Source organism: Typopeltis vanoorti, chromosome 4 (genome assembly GCF_054136105.1).
Source record: "Typopeltis vanoorti isolate ZY-2024b chromosome 4, IOZ_Tvanoo_1.0, whole genome shotgun sequence".
Classification (NCBI taxonomy): Eukaryota; Metazoa; Arthropoda; class Arachnida; order Uropygi; family Thelyphonidae; genus Typopeltis; species Typopeltis vanoorti.
The window spans coordinates 62418921-62437218 of NC_143552.1; the positions used below are offsets into that span (position 1 = coordinate 62418921).

At 34.7% G+C, this 18298-nt stretch overlaps 1 protein-coding gene across 2 annotated transcripts in view; it reads left to right on the forward strand.

The window, feature by feature from the left end:
* Mtpbeta (mitochondrial trifunctional protein beta subunit) overlaps nt 1-18298 on the forward strand; it is a 241179-nt gene that overhangs the window by 77637 nt on the left and 145244 nt on the right. The gene's annotated exons all lie outside the window — the stretch shown is intronic.

The window sequence follows — 18298 nt, forward strand, 5'->3', positions numbered from 1 at the left end:
TAACACTCTCCATGCATCCCACTCCTTTGACAAACCAGGGTTCCCATACATCCCTTACATGAAGATCATCTGCAAACAGTACCTTAAATACTGATCTCCATACCATCCTTCAGTGGGGTAAGGATAACCTAGTCACCTTCAATGTCACCAAAATTCAGTCTTGTCTTTTTTTCTCACAAAAGGGACCTCATCTCACCTTATCTCATCCTCAGTAATACACACATCACCAGACAGGATGACCTCTCTCTCTCTCTCCTTGGACCGCTATTTACCTACAACCTCTCTTGATACAAATACATCACATTAATAGCTTCCTCAGCATCTAAAAAAATTGGCATTCTTTTCTACTCAAAAAACTACTTTATACCCACTCAGCTGCTAACTTTATATAAATCCCAAATCTGTCCATCCTTAGAATACTGTACACATATTTGGGGTGGCACACTTAAAATTCTTGATGCTGTCCAGAGGAGAGCAGTTTCAGTCATAGATGACCCCTCCCTCACAGACTCACTTCATCTTCTATCTCATAAATGAAATGTTTCAGCTTTGTCTCTTCTACAGGTACATTCATGGTCACTGCTTTAGTGAATTGGCAAACATCATTCCTCCACTTGCTATTAGGTCTGTTAAAACTAGAGCAGTCACTGTCCAACATCCCTTTACAGTACAACTGCAAACTCATCGAACCTGCTTCTCCTCTTCCTCCTTTAATCCATCTACCTCTGAAACAGCCTTCCTCATGATGGGTTTCTCAATAATTTCAACCTATAGCTCTTTAAGAAGAATGTCAATAGGTTCTTCATTCTCAACCCTCATCTGCACCTCACACACAGCAGCTGGTGTGAGGTGCAGTACCTCTCATGTGGGATAAAAAAAAGGGGGGGGGGAGTGAACTGCGAAGGCATATCGAATAGCTGCTACATGCATTTCAGTTGATTTAGCACTGGAAGAATTATTGATGATAGTTCGTATGAACAGTGGCAATGATAGCATTTGTAGCAAATGCAAACAGCAGAAACTGAATGGCTTGTGTGCAAGTGAGTGAAGTGAATTGATTAAAGATAGAGGAGGAGGCAATCATTCAAACTGCTGATTTCTATTCTGAATGGAGTATTTTTAGGAAGTAAGGTCTTAGGGCACTACCCTCAATGTGAGAATAATATTCAGTGGTGCGATGGATTTATGATATATGTAGTTAAAAGCTATTCAGAAGTTCATTGACACCCTGGGCAAAAGAGAAAACTTAATTTCATAGATTCAGAGGAGGCAGTTGTGGTGATTTGTGCATTACAAGGAGGTAGAATAATGTGTTCTCATCAGCAATGGAAGAGTGTAATGTGTTATTATCAGCAAAACTGTATATTGGATTGATTATCGGATGTAGCATATATTATTGATATGTAGAAGGAAGATGGTGGGTGAGAGAACAGAGGTTTATGGAACACCTGCATTAGTGGTATAGAAGATATGTAGACATCCACCATCATACATAATGTGCATCAGAAAACTGGGAATCCAATTCCATAAGTCAGTAGGGCTAGACTAAATTACGGAAGTTCACTAAACACAGGCATGTCAGGACAATGAGAAACTTCTTGGACTGCCCTTGGCCATCCAGATGTTATGTCTTGTTATTATTATTATTATTATTATTATTACGTGACACCTCCAAGGAGTCCAAAGACTCATTGAGGGCAGGCACCTACTCTACAACTCTCCATCTCTACCACTCAATCCACCAACTACAGTGAATTCATCTACACCAATGCCATCTACTGCACACCACCACCACTAGTATTTTCACAGACAATCACAAACATCCATGCCCATGATTCAAACCTGCAGCCTTTTGGCTGGAGAGCAGATACGCTAACCACCCAGCCAACCAAATTGGCATGTCTTTCATTTTGTATTGATGTACACACCACACATGATGGATTTCTTTTTATTATAACCAATTCTTCATGGTGGTGATGGAATGTGTTTATTTCAGGATATATTGTATATTGGAAACCAATAATTAAGGAGATTCAGGTATTCAGGATTCAGGTATTCATTGGTATATTCAAATTACTGAAAGGTGTAAATATGTGAACTGACTGAATGATTTGCGAATAATTTACAGTTGTATTATATTTTTATGTCCAGTAAAGTTGCAGAAAGGTGTAGAAAATCACATGTGATCCTGTAACCTCTAGACATGCATGTTCACATTTATGGTAGCATAATTTAAAAAGAAAAAAAAAACTTAGGAGATTGAAAGAAAAAAGGATTTGTTTGCAAAATATAAATACCTAAACAGTAATAAATAGCTATATACATCGGTAGCTTTCTCCCTCCCCCATTGTATCAGAATCACAATGGGAACCAGGAGACCAAACCTGTATGAATAGTCCAAGTGAGGTCTTACAAGGCCTTGATAAGAGGTAAAAGACTTCCTTATCTTTACATGTCAAGATTCGTTTCAGTATTGCAGTTATTATTTGAGTTGTATTTACAATTTTTGCTATATGACCCTTGAACTTCCTTCCTACCAAAACTACAAGATCCCTAGCTTGGTCAGTTTTTTCTAGCATAATCCAACCAATATATGACATTGTGATTTCTAATCACACACCAAAGTGCATAACCTTACATTTATTAACATTGAACTGATAGCATTGAACTGATTTCCGAGGATATGGTTGTGAGGCCTGGACTGTAACAAAACAAGACATGAAAAAGTTGGAGGCATTTGAAATTTGGTGCTGGAGAAAGATGATGAAAATTAGTTGGACAGAAAAGAAAAGTAATGAAGAAGTTCTGAATATAGTTCATGAAGAGCGGTCTTATTGATGTGTTTTCATTAATGAGACAAATCAATAAGAGAAGAAAAAGCCTAATTGGACATCATTTGAGGCATGGGGGACTGATTACAGAAATAATGGAGGGGACTGTTGAAGGAAAAAGGCCACGAGGCAGACCAAGAATTTCATATATAAATAACATAATGATGCTAACTGGCACTAAGAGTTATGAAGAGATAAAAAGGAAGTCACAAGACAGGAGGTTGTGATGTGCTGCTATATTTACCAATTTTTGGATTGATGCACCAAAGAAGAAGATAGCTATTTTCGCATTCTCACAATTCTGGCTCAAATCATTCTTCAGGTATCATATCAACAGCACTCCTGACTACCCTATCTATCTTTGCATGATCAGCAAATAGCTTATATCATGTCAAATCCTTCCCAGCATCTGTACAGATTGAATAACAATGGAGAGGACTGATCCTTGAGGCACACCACTACTTACCTTGAATCTTGCAGATTCACCCCCCCCCATATACCACTTTTTGATGTCTGTCATTCAGCCATTCTCATATCCATGCCAATAGTTTATAATCCAATCCCATATTCTCCAATTTATGCAACAGTATTCCATGCTGTATTCTGTCAAAAGCCTTAGCAAAATTCAAAAGTGTCATGGTGTATCCATTCCCATGTCTAACTCAGTGGTAACATTATTATAGAATGTGAGCAAGTTGTTAAAACATGATCTTCCCTTATTAAATCATTTTGTTCATTGAAAAGTAGAGATTCCCTGTCAACCCCCTTTTGAATATGAATCCTAACCAACTTTTCCAAAATCTTCACCACCACCACTCCTGAGATATATTGATTGGTCAATAGTTGGATACATCGGTCTTTGCACCACCCTTCTGCAATGGAATTAGCATACATTCTTTCTACTCTTGTGATATCTTCTCTTTTCTGAGACTCAAATTATATAACCTGGTCAACGGAATAGCGATTTCAGCTGAATACTCTTTTAGCATCTATGCCAATATTCCATCTGTTCTATTTGCAGAATTCTTATTCAGTTTGTGCAAAAGATTAGTACTTCCTCCTCATAAAGTGAAAAGGAAGCAGTAAGTTCATTGTTGCATATACCAAGATGATAACTTTTAGCAAACAAAAAAGATTGTTCATTAGTTGAACAATCTTTTCTGCATCAGTCACCTGTGTTAAATTGTGAATGAAACTATGTTGTGTAATTTATTTTTTTTTATTCACATTTAACATTGCATATTATGTATTAATCATAATTTGTATAAAGATTATTTATTGTTCCTTAATTAAGGATTACTATTTAAATATTTATTGTAAACTTAACCTACTATTAATTTATTAAATAATAATATGTGTAGAAATTTATGATAACTAAATATATATGTAAAGTAACGAAAAGTGTATTATAAATAATTGTATATGTAATGAAAGAGCGCTGATTAAGTAGCTCAAATATTCTGTTTATTCTTATTTGTGAAAATTTAACGTTATGTAATCAGTTATGTAACAGTAGAGCGTTGTGTTACATTAGCGAAATGTTTACGTTCATGCGTTGTCATGGAGACGCATGAAATAAACAAGCACGAGTCGAATACAGCGTGACCTTCGAACTGAAAGGGTTGGAAAAGAAATAAGAGAAGATTATTAATTAGAGAGAAGAGAGGAAGTTTTTGCGGAGCGGAAAGGAAGGTAGGATACAAGCAAAAGAAGTGGAAGAAAATTATAAGTTCTCTAGGGCAGAAATTCATGAGAATAGTGTTTAGAAGTGAGCCAAAACATAGTGAATCATATACTTAGCTGCAAGTGAAATCAGCTGTTGTTATAGAGGAAAATTGATGTCGTAATCGGATAAATAAAGAACTGGACATTCAATGAAAAATTCTGATTAGTTCCAGTTAGTCTAGGATTACGTCTTAATTCTGTGTTGCCCTGAGAAGAATTATAATGAATTTATCTAGTTGCAGAAAAGTAAACAAGGAAGGATATCAGTACCATATTGCTGTTGTTTAGAGTAGTGAAGCGCGATTAACAATAGTTCAGTTAAAGCGTTGAAGAATTTTATTTAATGTGTTCCGCTAGCTCAAATGAGTTAATCCATAAGTGTGCTCGCAATAAATTGATGTATTGAAGATTGTATCTGGTAAGAGTAGTCATACATGTTTGTTTATTCTAACATTAACTATAACGTATCTTCGAAGTTCAAGGTCCGAAATAAGATTGCTTGGAATAATGTCTACCTTGATTAGTGCCTGCTGTGAATTTAAACATTAAGTACAGCTAATAGATATGTGCAGACTGATTAAATAAGAAGTTTTGTTTTATTAACTTGAGTTAAGAAAACTTGTAATTTTGAAGCTGTGAATTGCATGTTAAAGTTTAGAACATTGAATTGGAATGAGTGACTTAGCAAGATGTATTAAGTTATTTGTATTGTTTCATTTAAAAGTAGAATTCTTGTATTTGTTATATATCATATATTAAATGTTTTATTTTGTTAATCTAATTATTGTGTTTGCCTGAATTCCTTTTTATTGCACCGTTCATAAATATTCGAATCTTGCGGGAACCCCAAGTGGAATAGTAATTAATTTGGCCTAAACTAATGAGAAGACTGCTAACTTAATTAAGAATTGATCCTACTATTTTATATAGACTAATCTAAAAATAGGGTGGCGCAGTATAATTATAAATTTCTCTACTTTTGGATCGGTGATCAATTTGCAATTAGTTGTTATATTGATAAAAGTGACTTGAACCAAGATGGCGGATTTAGAACATAACATGAAAATAGAACGTCACGACACCTGTGTGCCATTTGCACTCAGTAGAGTTATTCTTTCAAATTCATTCTTTCTTTTACTTGCAGCATAATGATAAATTCTTTTGGGTTGTCTTTAACTTGCAAAGCCAGTTTCTTTTCATACTCAGACTTAGCTTTCCATACAACTCTTGTGACTTCTGTCCTGCTGCTTATAATTATCATAACTGACAGCAATCTTCCTGACAGGACCAAAAAGATACTGCAATATTAAGAGGTCTTAGAACTTTTAGTAATGCATTCGGAAATGCCTTTAAATATGGGAGTAGAATTCAGGTGATATCTTCAGGATATCTATGCTAGTAACCAAAAGCTGTTAAAGGCTTTCTTGATAAAGGATTCCTTAAAGCTGTTTTTCATAAAAGAAAACTTAATATAATTTAATTCTTGCTGTAAAAGGTCTTCACTGGAACATATATTATGAGCATGATGTAATAACCTTTTAATTTTTCCAACTTTTTTGACTAGGATGATGATAAGTAGTTTGATATAACAATCAGTATGAGTTATTTTCTAAAAACTGAAAACTGTAGATCATCATCATCAAATTCCTGACGTGTACAGGATATGATAGTACTACATGAAAAATTTACATCAATACTAACTTCCAAACTACAATTTTCCTCCAAATCAGTCTGTTACTTGTCAAGACTCCAACATCATCAGATCTTATATTTCTATCGTCTAAGGCCTTTGTACCATATCAATCCACCTCTATCTTGGTCTTCCTCTGGGTCGTTTTCCTGCCATCCTGTCAGAGAACACTTGTTTTGCTAATCTTTCCTCGCCCATTCTATTCAAGTGACCATACCAACTGAGATTAGCTCTGCTAACGCATTCTTGGATGCTGACAATGTCAAGTTCTTTCCTAATATTCTCATTTTTAATATGCTATTGCCATTCAGGCCATCTATTCACGCCCCTAATCTTTCTCAGGACTCTCATATCTGCGGTCTCTAGTCTTTGGTCAAGCGTTTTACTTCTGACCCAGCTCTCAGATCCATAAGTTAAAACTGGTTTGAATACAGCTAATTTAATGTTTTGACTAATTTCTCTCTTATTCCATATGAATTTATTCAATTGACTTCCTACCATACCAGCTTTGTTGATTCTGTTGTCTATTTCCATATTTAATTTACCATCTTCACTAAAAATCGTGCCTAAGTAGCTGAAATGTTTACTTGTTCCACAGGTTCCCCATTCAAAACACAGTTGATATTTTCAACGATTCTACCTATTTTCATTGTCTTTGTCTTTTTATTGCTGACCTTCATACCATATCTATTACAACAGTTATTCAATTTAGTCATGACTTGTAGCGGATTTATTTAGAAGTATAACATCGTCCCATAAAGCAAAGAGCTGACATTAACATCTCCAATTCTGATATCATATTTAATACCACTTTCCTTCATAATGTGATCCATATAGATAATGAATAACAGAGGGGATAATGTACATCCTTGTCTCACACCAGATTTAACATTAAACCATCTTCCTGTACTTCAATTCTAACTGCTACTTGCAACTCAAATAAAGACTAAGTATTGTTTGATATAATGCCCCATTGATACTATATATAATTGTAGCGTATTGAATAGCTTCTCTCTTGACAAATTGTCATATGACTTTTCCAGAACTACAAAACTTAAATACAGATCTTTGTTATATTCCCATGATTTCTCAACTATTTGTCATAAAGTGAAGATCTGATTATGACAGCCTCTATTTGGCCTAAATCCGGCTTGTTCTTTATCAAGTTTTTCTTTCACAATTCTTCTCAACTGTTTCTCAAGTATACTGGCATAAATCTTGCATGGAACACTCTCAGTTTTTATTTTATTTATTTATTTATTTTTTAAAACAAATAAAGAACAACTCTGCTATTTCTCTAGATACTCTTTAATGAGTACCTAGGTACTCATTAACTCTAACCTGCTACTATATGATTGGAAATCTTTTTAAGTTAATTTGACTGATTTCTGAAATTATTGATTATTGAGGATGATGGTTCCGTGCTTGTAGACACATTATACTCTAAATTATATGTTAAAATCAAAAATAAAACACGTCAGATTTTTAAATTGGTTAAATTTGAATTGATTATGAGCCTGTTACAACACTACTTTCAGTTTATTTCTGGGTGCTCAACAGTAAAATTTTAATGGCATGAACTTATTACTCCATACTTCATGTCACATTTATCATCTCTAACTCCTTTTACAGCACTCTTTCCTCCATTTCTAAGCTTCTTCAACAACTTATCTTACCACCTTCTTGATATTTATTTTCTATGTTCTTGCCAAAGTCCTCCCATGACTTTTATTTAGCTAGTTTTGCACACTGTTTAGCTTTCTTACATTTGTCTCTGTATCCTCTAAGAGCACAAGCTGACTTATTTGCCAGGAACATTTGATATGCTTTCTTCTTTTCCTTCACTGCCTCTTTAACTTCCTCTGCCCACCATGGAGTTCTGATTTTTCTATCCCTGCAGACAACCTCACCACATGCCTCTCTGGCTGAATCAATCATGGTTTTCTTCAAGGTTTGGTTCTTGTTCTCAAACTCTTTCATTTTTTTTTCAATAATCTTTGTGTATTGTAGTCTACAGTTCACATCTGAGAGCTGCTCAACTTTTATTCGCTTTAAAACCTTCTTACATGTCATTCTTTTCAAAATGAAATTCAATTTTATCCTGCTCAAGACTAAATAGTGATCACTTCCAATTTCAAATCCTCTGTACACTGGTGTCCTGCACCAGGAAGAAAACATCACTATCAACAATAACATAGTCAGTGAGACTTTTCTTATTCCTTGCCACTTCTGTCCATGTAAATTTGTGCACATTTTTATGTTGGAACATGGTGTTAGTAATAACCAGTTTATGTCCTGAGCAGAAATCCAACAGGTATTTGCCATTGTTATTAGCTTTGCTCTTTTCTCCAAATTTTCCCAAAGCATTTTTGTATGTCTGACAATCACTTCCTTCTCTGTTTCTAGTAGTAAGACTTACACGTTGGTTATACATAACTGGTAATTAATTTACGGAATTAACAACGCATATAAAGTATATTAATTGCTTCCTCCTTTATTTCTTGATATCCTCTTGTGCACATTATAGCATCATTAGTCGTCTCCTCCCTCTTGGTCTCTTTCCTTCAATTTTCCCTTCTGTCATTCTTTTCAGTAGGCTGGTCTCCTCTTAATACATGTCCTATCCGGTTATGCTTTCTTTTTCTTATGGTCTTTAGTAAATTCCTTTCTTCTTCAATGCTTTGTAATACTTCTTCATTGGTGATTTTTTTCTTTCAGTCCACTTTATTTTCTTGATTCTTCTCCATAACCACATTTCAATTTACCTCCAACATTTTATTTTCTTTCTTCCCAATTGTCCACGTTTCTTACCCATATAATGTCATTCTCCAAATATAACACTTAATAAGGCTTTTCTTTAAATTTTTATTCATTTTATTAATGAACAAATTTTTCTTGCTATGAAATGCATATTTTCCTTTGTTAATTCTTTATTTCCATGTCACATTTTCCATTTTCTTGTATTATACTACCAAGGTATTTGTATTGTCTCACTTGCTCTGCACTTTCTCCATTCATCATTACCTTGACACTTCCTGGTTTCCTGGAGACTCATCACTTTTGTTTTCTTTGTGTTAATTTTCGTACCATATTTCTTGCATATACTTTCACATTTTTGCATTAGGTGCTGTAGTTCATCTTCAGTATTAGCTAATATTGCTTGATCATCTGCAAATCTAATATTTTGTATTGTTCTTCCTCCAATAGTGATTCCTCTTTTCTCTTCATCAAATGCTTATTTTATCATTTCTTCTGCAAATATATTGAAGAATGTTGGTGACAGGCAGCATACCTGTCTTACGCCTCTGCCAATCACACATTTTTTAGTTTTTTCCCCTCTTTTGTCTTTATTTTGGCAGTCTGGTTCATATATAATTCAGTTATTAACTTTCGGTCTCTCCAATCTAAACCTATTTTGCATAACGTTTCCATCAGATTTTCCCATTTCACCATGTCAAATGCTTTTTCAAGGTCGACGATACATATATAAACATCTTTACTTCTATATTCTTTTCGCATATGGTCCTCATTACTTCAATTGCATCTCTAGTTCCCCTGTCTTTTCTAAATCCAAATTGGTCATCCCCCAGAAAATACTTCACTCTATTATACAATTGTCGATATAACATACTTAGCAGTACTTTAAAGCAGTGTTCTCCAAACTTTTTTTGATCGTGTACCCCGAAGACAGAAAAAATAAATAGCCCATACCCACAATTGATTGAGTAAAAATCTATTGTAATAAGTATTATAAAGAGGAAATATCATCAGATAATAATTAAAAATGCTAGATATTTTTACACATTATTTTTATTATTAACAGCTTACAAACATATTTATTACAATATTTAATGTGAACAATGGCCTTGCATTTCTTTAATAATTTCTTGAAATTCTGGTTTGATGGCTTCTGATACTGTGATATGTTGCTTCTTTAAATTATCTGCAATGATTTCTATATGTCTACCAATAGTATTTGCTGATAAGGGAATACAATTTAGTTTATCTGCATATTCTTTCCCATGGATTATTTCTGCCATTTTTATGGCGGTTGGGAGTACAAGTGTTTTCCCCAATGGTGTGTGGCTTTTGGTCTTTTGCAATTAAGAATGCAACCTCAAGAGATGCCTCCAAATATGTATCGTTAATTTTAGTGAATTTTTTAAGTTGTTGGATTGAGCATTACATGTCTTCAAACATCATTCAAAGAATTGTAAAGATTTGTGTTCATGTTCAGGATGTTTAGTTTTTAAGTGTCTTACTAATAATGAAGGTTTCATACTTCCATTACATAGCATCTCATGACACAATACACATGTAGGACGAGGTTCATTGTTGACTATCGTCGATGTAAATCCCCATTTCAAGTGGTTTTGTTGATAATTTCAAACTTTTTTGGGCAAGGTTTTGTTAAGTTTCAGATTAATGTTTTTATCACTTAATTTGACTGATAATGAACTTGTTTGAATAGAAGAATCAATCCTATCTTTTCCTTGTTGTTCGTCTGATGTAGAAGTACTATCATAATTATCTTCAATTCGCGGCTTCTTTGGAGGAAATTTTTTTAACCATTTATCCATTTTGTGAGGGTTAATTTGTAAAATTTAAATATAATTCATTTACTATTGATAATATCAAACGCTTTTTAAAAATGTAAGCAGTTTTGATAATATTAATTCACTATTTCTAGTGTAAACGTAAAAGTAAGCACAAAAAGACGTTGGAATTGCACAGAAACAATATATACTAAAAAATCGTTAAAGTTACTACTAATAGTCAAATAACACAGTCCAACACAGTTTTTGCTGACTTTTATATGCGACTTGTTTTTTACTAATTTGGGTGTGCTGATTTCAAATATGAAACCCATTTTTCTCTATCACGTCAGGTTTTTCCTCTATGGCATTTTCTTTTTGCTAATTTGTAAGTTTTTGATAGTTTTAAGGAGGCAGTACTATTTAGAGGATCAAAAAAATATTTTTGATCCTCTAAATAGATTTTTTAATATTATTTTCTGAAAGTATGTACTTTTAAAAATCTATTCCTAACTTTCTATCAAGAAATTTGAAAAATTCCCAAAGATATAACCTATTATTCAAAGCGGTGCGCAGATCAGAATCGGAGCGCTCACTGCTCTCGTTTGTTAGTAAACGAATAAATGCGTAAGAACCTGCAACGGCACGTACTGGCGCTTTGAATGCGAGAGAGGCCGATAATTAGATACATAACTCTTCTTCTTCTACGCGTTATTCCTGCTTCCTATGCAGAGTCCGCGTGTTATTTAGATGCGACTTCTTGTTAATACTACTCCCAACCGATCCGTCGCCTGGTCTGCTGCTGGGGGGATATGTTTTTGACTGTAGAGGCGTATGTTCACGGGGCCGGTTTGTCTGCTTGCGGGATGAAACCCTACTGACCGCGCCCAGTAGGGGTTTTTTAGGATAATTAGATACATAACTACTTAACAATATTCATATAAAATTACAAGAATATTTATTAAAAAATAACAATTTTACTTATGCATGAGTTTCAGGGAATAAATTTTTGTTTGTAGCAATTTCTGCTGTGTGTTCTGTTTTGGCAATCCCTTTGAATACTCCAACAGTAGTCGGCCATCATGTGAAAATCCCATCTTCCTTGGTACCGATCTTCCATAGTTTTTAAGTCTTGATGAAATCTTTCGCCTTGTTCATCGCTTACAGCACCTAAATTCTTGGGAAATCTACCAAGATGACTGTATAGGAAATGAAGCTTTATGCTCATGTTGCAACCTAGGCACTGGAAATTTTCAAGCATTGTTTTCACTAGATTTTTGTAATTGCACGCTTTTTTGTTTCCAAGAAAATTATTCGCAACCATCATAAATGAAGTCCAGGCCTCGTTCTCAATTTCGTTCATAGAGTTGATGAAATTTGGGTCTGTCATTAAAGTTCTAATTTGCAGTCCATGAAATACACCAGGTTTAATTTTTTCATAACTAAGTCGTGGAAATTTTTCACATATGTATTGGAAACAGTCACCTTGTAAATCTAAAGCTTTAACATACTGCTTCATAAGACCTAGTTTGATGTGTAGAGGTGGAAAAATGATTTTTTCTCTGTCAATTAAAGGTTGAATTATAACATTCTGTTCTCCAACATTTAAGGATATTCTAAGAGGCCAATGTTTCTGACTCCAGTGTTGGTTTCTAGCTCGACTATCCCAGAAGCATAGAAAACACGGAAACTTTGTATATCCTCTTTGAAAGCCAAGTAAAAAGTTCACCATTTTAACATCCACACAGATGATCCAGTTATGGTCTGTATATTTTAATAACTTCAGAACCTTTTTAATGTCCTCATATGTTTCCTTTAAGTGGACTGAATAGCCAATAGGAATTGAGCCATATACATTCCCATTGTGTAGTAAGACACACTTGAGACTTCTGCTTAAACCGTCGATAAATACAATCCACTCATTTGAATGATATTGTACAACACTCATTTCAGTTAGTAAACCTGACACATTGTTACAGTAAACAAACCCACACTCGTGTTTAAAATGTTGTACAAGATTACTTTCCCTGCTACGATAAAAAGTTATCTTCGTATCTTGCTCCAGTAAGTTTTTTTTTCATTTAATCTTGAAGCTAACAATTCTCATGATTCCTTTGATAGGCCCAAATCTCTTACTAAGTCATTCAATTCCGCTCGAGTAAAACGTTGCAGTCCAGAACCTAGAAATTAAATTTTCATTGTCTAAATCAACAACCGGGTCTTGCTCCTCAAGAACATCTGGCATATCCTGATCATGCTCGTTCTCAAGTAAAGGAAGTCCTTTATAAATTGGCACAGCTATTTCATTGGAATGAGCAACTGGCCGAATTGCTGAGTTGAGATTTGGATACACAATTTTTTTTTATTCTTCTTATTATAACCAGAAGTCTGAACTAAACAAAAATAGCAATCATCTACGTGATTTTTCGGTTCACGCCAAATCATTGAAATGCCAAAAGCTAATTTTTGGCTTTTTCCCTTGCTCCACTGTCGTAAATTTTCTACACATAACTTACACACTTTATTTGGAGCCCATGAATTGTCCTGATCTGCAAGTTTTACATCAAAGTATGCAAAGTACACTTTCTTAATGAAATCAGTGATATTTGTCCTTTGACTGGGAACAGTAAAGCTGCCACAAATGTAGCAGAAGGAATCTACACTATTGATACATTTTCGAGTAGTAGACATGATGTATTTTCTTCGCTGCCGACTAACATACAATTAACAAGACAAAAAAAAAACCAGAGACTTTATTGAAACGTTATAAGCACTCATCATACTTTCACGATCGATTAACGATTGACTGATTTCGATTCTTCTTTGTCCGCTATGACGCATATAGCATTCATTTGTTTTAATCAGTTGTCATCGCCTACTTTTCATCACCTAAATGTATTAGGTCGGTTATCGGCCTCTCTCGCATTCAAAGCGCCAGTACGTGCCGTTGCAGGTTCTTACGCATTTATTCGTTTACTAACAAGCGAGAGTGGTGAGCGCTCAGATTCTGATCTGCGCACCGCTTTGAATAATAGGCTATATCTTTGGGAATTTTTCGAATTTCTTGATAAAAAGTTAGGAACAGATTTTTAAAAGTATATACTTTCAGAAAATAATATTAAAAAATCGATTTTTTTTTATTCTCTAAATAGTACTGCCTCCTTAAAACTATCAAAAACTTGCAAATTAGAAAAAAGAAAATGCCATAGAGGAAAAACCTGATATGATAGAGAAAAATGGGTTTCATATTTGAAACCAGCACACCCAAATTAGTAAAAAAACAAGTGTCAGGTCATAATCAGTAGAAAAAAAATTTTTTTTTGTTGGCCAGTGTATTAATTAATACAACTGTGGTGTCACCTGTAGATAGCAGGATAGCTAAGCAATTTTCCTTCTCTAGTTGGGCTTGTCAACACTAGGATGCTCTACAAACAATGGCAATGATAAGAAGTAAGAGATTTACGATTTACTCTCTAGTTTTAAAAAACATGACAGCTTTGCAACGGATGATTATGTGTGCAAAGTCATCCAGTGTGCACTACTTGCAAATTTAAATTTACAGTATCTTTCTAACATCTTTGTCTATATTAGATATATGCTTAATTGATGAAAGAAAGTAATATTCTTTATCTTTAATTAATTACTTAATTTTTTTCCTATCAATATAAAATTTTTTTTGACGTATCGACTCGCATACCCCAGGTGGTACGAGTACCACACTTTGGAGACTACTGCTTTAAAGGCATGTGAGAGTATGCTTATGGTTCTGTTGTCACTGCACTTAGTAAGATTGCTTTTCTTTTCAATTGGTATAAGAATACTCTCTGTGAAATATTTAAGCCATTTTCATCATCATCATCAAATTCCTGCCATGTACCCTCAAGGGATGTACAGGATATATGATACTACTACATGAAAAAAATTACATCATTACTAACTTCCTATCTACAATTTTCCTCCAAATCAGTCTTACTTGTCAAGGCTCCAAGATCTTCTTTTTTTCTATCATCTAAGGCACTTTGTACAGTATCAATCCACCTATATATTGGTATTACTCTGGGTCATTTTGCTGCCAACCTGGCAGAGAAGACTTGTTTTGCTAATCTTTCTTCACCCATTCTGTTTCAGTGACCATACCTCCGCTAACACATTCCTGGATGCTGACAATATCAAGTTCTTTTATAATATCCTCGTTTTTAATATGATATTGCCATTGTTGATACCATCCGTTCACACCTATACTCTTTCTCAGGACTCTCATATCTGCAGTCTCTAGTCTGTGGTCAAGTGTTTTACTTTTGACCCAGCTCTCAGATCCATAAGCTAAAACAGGTTTGAACACTGTCTTGTATACTAATTTAGTGTTCCGACTAATTTCTCTCTTATTCCATATGAATTTATTCAATTGACTTCCCACCATACCAGCTTTGCTGATTCTGTTGTATATTTCTATATTTAATTTACCATCTTCAGTAAAAATCGTGCCTAAGTTATTAAAATGTTTTAAACCTGTGGAATCATTGACAATTTCAATGATTCTGCCTATTTTCATTGTCTTTGTCTTTTTATTGCTGACCTTCATACCATATCTATTACAACAGTTATTCAATTTAGTCAGAGAATCTTGCAGACTTGTAGCGGATTTATTTATAAGTATAACATCATCCGCATAAAGCAAAGAGTTGACATTAACCTCTCCAATTCTGATATCATGTTTAATACCACTTTCTTTCATAATGTGATCCATATAGATAATGAATAACAGAGGGGATAATGTACATCCTTGGCTCACACCAGATTTAACATTAAACCATCTTCCTGTACTTCTTTCAATTCTAACTGCTGACTTACAACTCAAATAAAGACTAAGTATTGCTTGATATAATGCCCCATCGACACCATATAACTGCAGCGTATTGAATAACTTCTCTCTTGGCACCTTGTCATATTCCTTTTCCAAATCGACAAAACTTAAATATAGATCTTTGTTATATTCCCATGCTTTCTCGACTATTTGTCGTAAAGTGAAGATCTGATCCTGACAGCCTCTATTTGGCCTGAATCCAGCTTGTTCTTCACCAAGCTTTTCTTCAACAATTCTTCTCAACCGTTTCTCAAGTATACTTTGCATAGATCTTGCCAGGAACACTCAGTAGGGAAATACCTCTCTAATTCTCACATTCAGTTTTATTTCCCTTTTTATATATAGGTACTATGAGAGCTCTACTCCAATCATCGGGAATTTGTCCCTCTGTCCAGGCTTTCTGAACTATGCAGTGCAGCCACTGTAAGACTTTTATACCACCATACTTCAACATTTCTAGTCGAATATACTACATTTCCACATTTCAAGCCTTTGATGGCTTTTTCTACTTCAAGTATGGATATGTGTTCCTGACTGCATGCCTGGTCATTGTTTTTTATCACTGTGCTGTCATCACTGCTTGTTTCATTTAGCAGTTTTTCAAAGTAATTACTCCATACTTCAAGGATATCTTTTTCTCCTGATTTCATGTCACCTTTATCATCTCTAACTCCTTTTACAGCACCATTTCCTCCATTCCTAAGCTTCTTCAACAACCTCCAGAATATTTTGCCACCTTCTTGATATTTATTTTCTATATTCTTGCCAAAGTCCTCCCATGACTTTTGTTTAGCTAGTTTTACACACTGTTTAGTTTTCTTACATTTGTCTCTATATTCTCTAAGAGCAAAAGCTGACTTATTTGCCAGGAACTTTTGATATGATTTCTTCTTTTCCTTCACTGCCTCTTTAACTTATTGTGTCCACCAGGAAGTTCTGATTTTTTTTATCCTTGCAGACAACCTCTTTAGTCTACAGTTCACATCTGAGAGCTGCTCAACTTTTATTCGCTTTAAAACTTTCTTACATGTTATTCTTATCAATATGAAATTCAATTTTATCCTGCTCAAGACTAAATAGTGATCACTTCCAATTTCAAATCCTCTGTACACTCTGGTGTCCTGCACCAGGGAGAAAACATCACTATCAACAATAACATAGTCAATGAGACTTTTCTTATCCCTTGCCTCTTCTCACCATGTGAATTTGTCCACATTTTTATGTTGGAACATGGTGTTAGTAATAACTAGTCCATGTCCTGAGCAGAAATCCAACAGATATTTGCCATTATTATGAGCTTTGCTCTGTTCTCCAAATTTTCCCCAAATATTTTTGTATGTCTCACAATCTATGATAACTTTAGTTTAATCCTTTATCCCTGTGAGTGCAAACAAAGTTTGCACCTGAAAATATCTTCAGGACTGAATATAGTGTTGTACTATCTTACCTGGGTAAGTAGTACAACACCAGGCAACTCTTAGCAAATGTGGAGCAAGCTACCAACACTCCTATCCCAGTATCTCCCATAATGCAAAACAAATCTCCTTGTGGATATGTATACTGTTATGCATTAAGGGATTGGCCACTACCCAAACTAGTTTCGACCTTTATTGAGGTCTCTTCAATGGGAGCCAGGCCCAGAGATACCAGACAGAAGCAGTAGCAAGTAGCAAGGTCATCTTTACCTGTAGGAGTTGCCAAAAGGTTTACCACCTTTTTTTATTAAATTAGTCTGGATTTTGAGAAAGATGTTGAAAGTTTATTTTTTGCTAGGTTAGACTATGATAAATTTAGTTTAATCCTTTATCCCAGTGAGAGCAAACAAAGTTTGCACCTGAAAATATCTTCAGGACTGAATATAGTGTTGTGGTAAGATAGTACAACACTATATTCAATCCTATAGCATGCCATGAATTGTTGCGTGATTATTTCAAACTATACGGCACACGGTTGAACAGCGCCTGGCACACACAAATTAATCGACGGGCGCCATGGTGTCCGCGGGCATAGAGTTGGGAATCCCTGTTCTAGACTGATGTAGCTTTGGCTATGGAAAGAATTGTTAAACAAGATTGTGCCTCAGGCTGTTCATCAAAAGTGTCATAGCTAAATTATCCACTCCTCTAAATCTGGAAAATGTGTAGCATCTTTCACAGTTCAACTCAAAATTCACATAACAAGATTTCTTCATTCATTCCTTATACTGCTATGTTTTGGAACAGTCTCCCTTCTTGCATAAGCATACAAATTATTCATACTCAAATCCAATGTTAGCAAGCTTCTTTCGCCTTGGTTTTCTGCCCATTCACAGTGTTAATCTTTTAGTGGTTGAACACTGGATTAAGATTGTTTCTTCTTTCTCTGCAGTCATTCTAATTGAACTATTTTTATTAGGAACACATGCATATGATGATTCTTCTGCCATGATGGACCTTAATGTTATCAGAAATCAGGATCTGTTGCAATATGCTGTATCCAAGACTCCTTTCCAGCAGAACGCCATTCTTCTAGCCACTCTCAGCCTTATGCCCTTTGGTACCATAATAATGTCAAATGGGTATAATCTCTGCAAGTTCTATACCTCCTTTCCAATAATGATTATCATACTTAAATATAAAGAGCTAATAAGCTTCATTTCGGCAATATAAACATT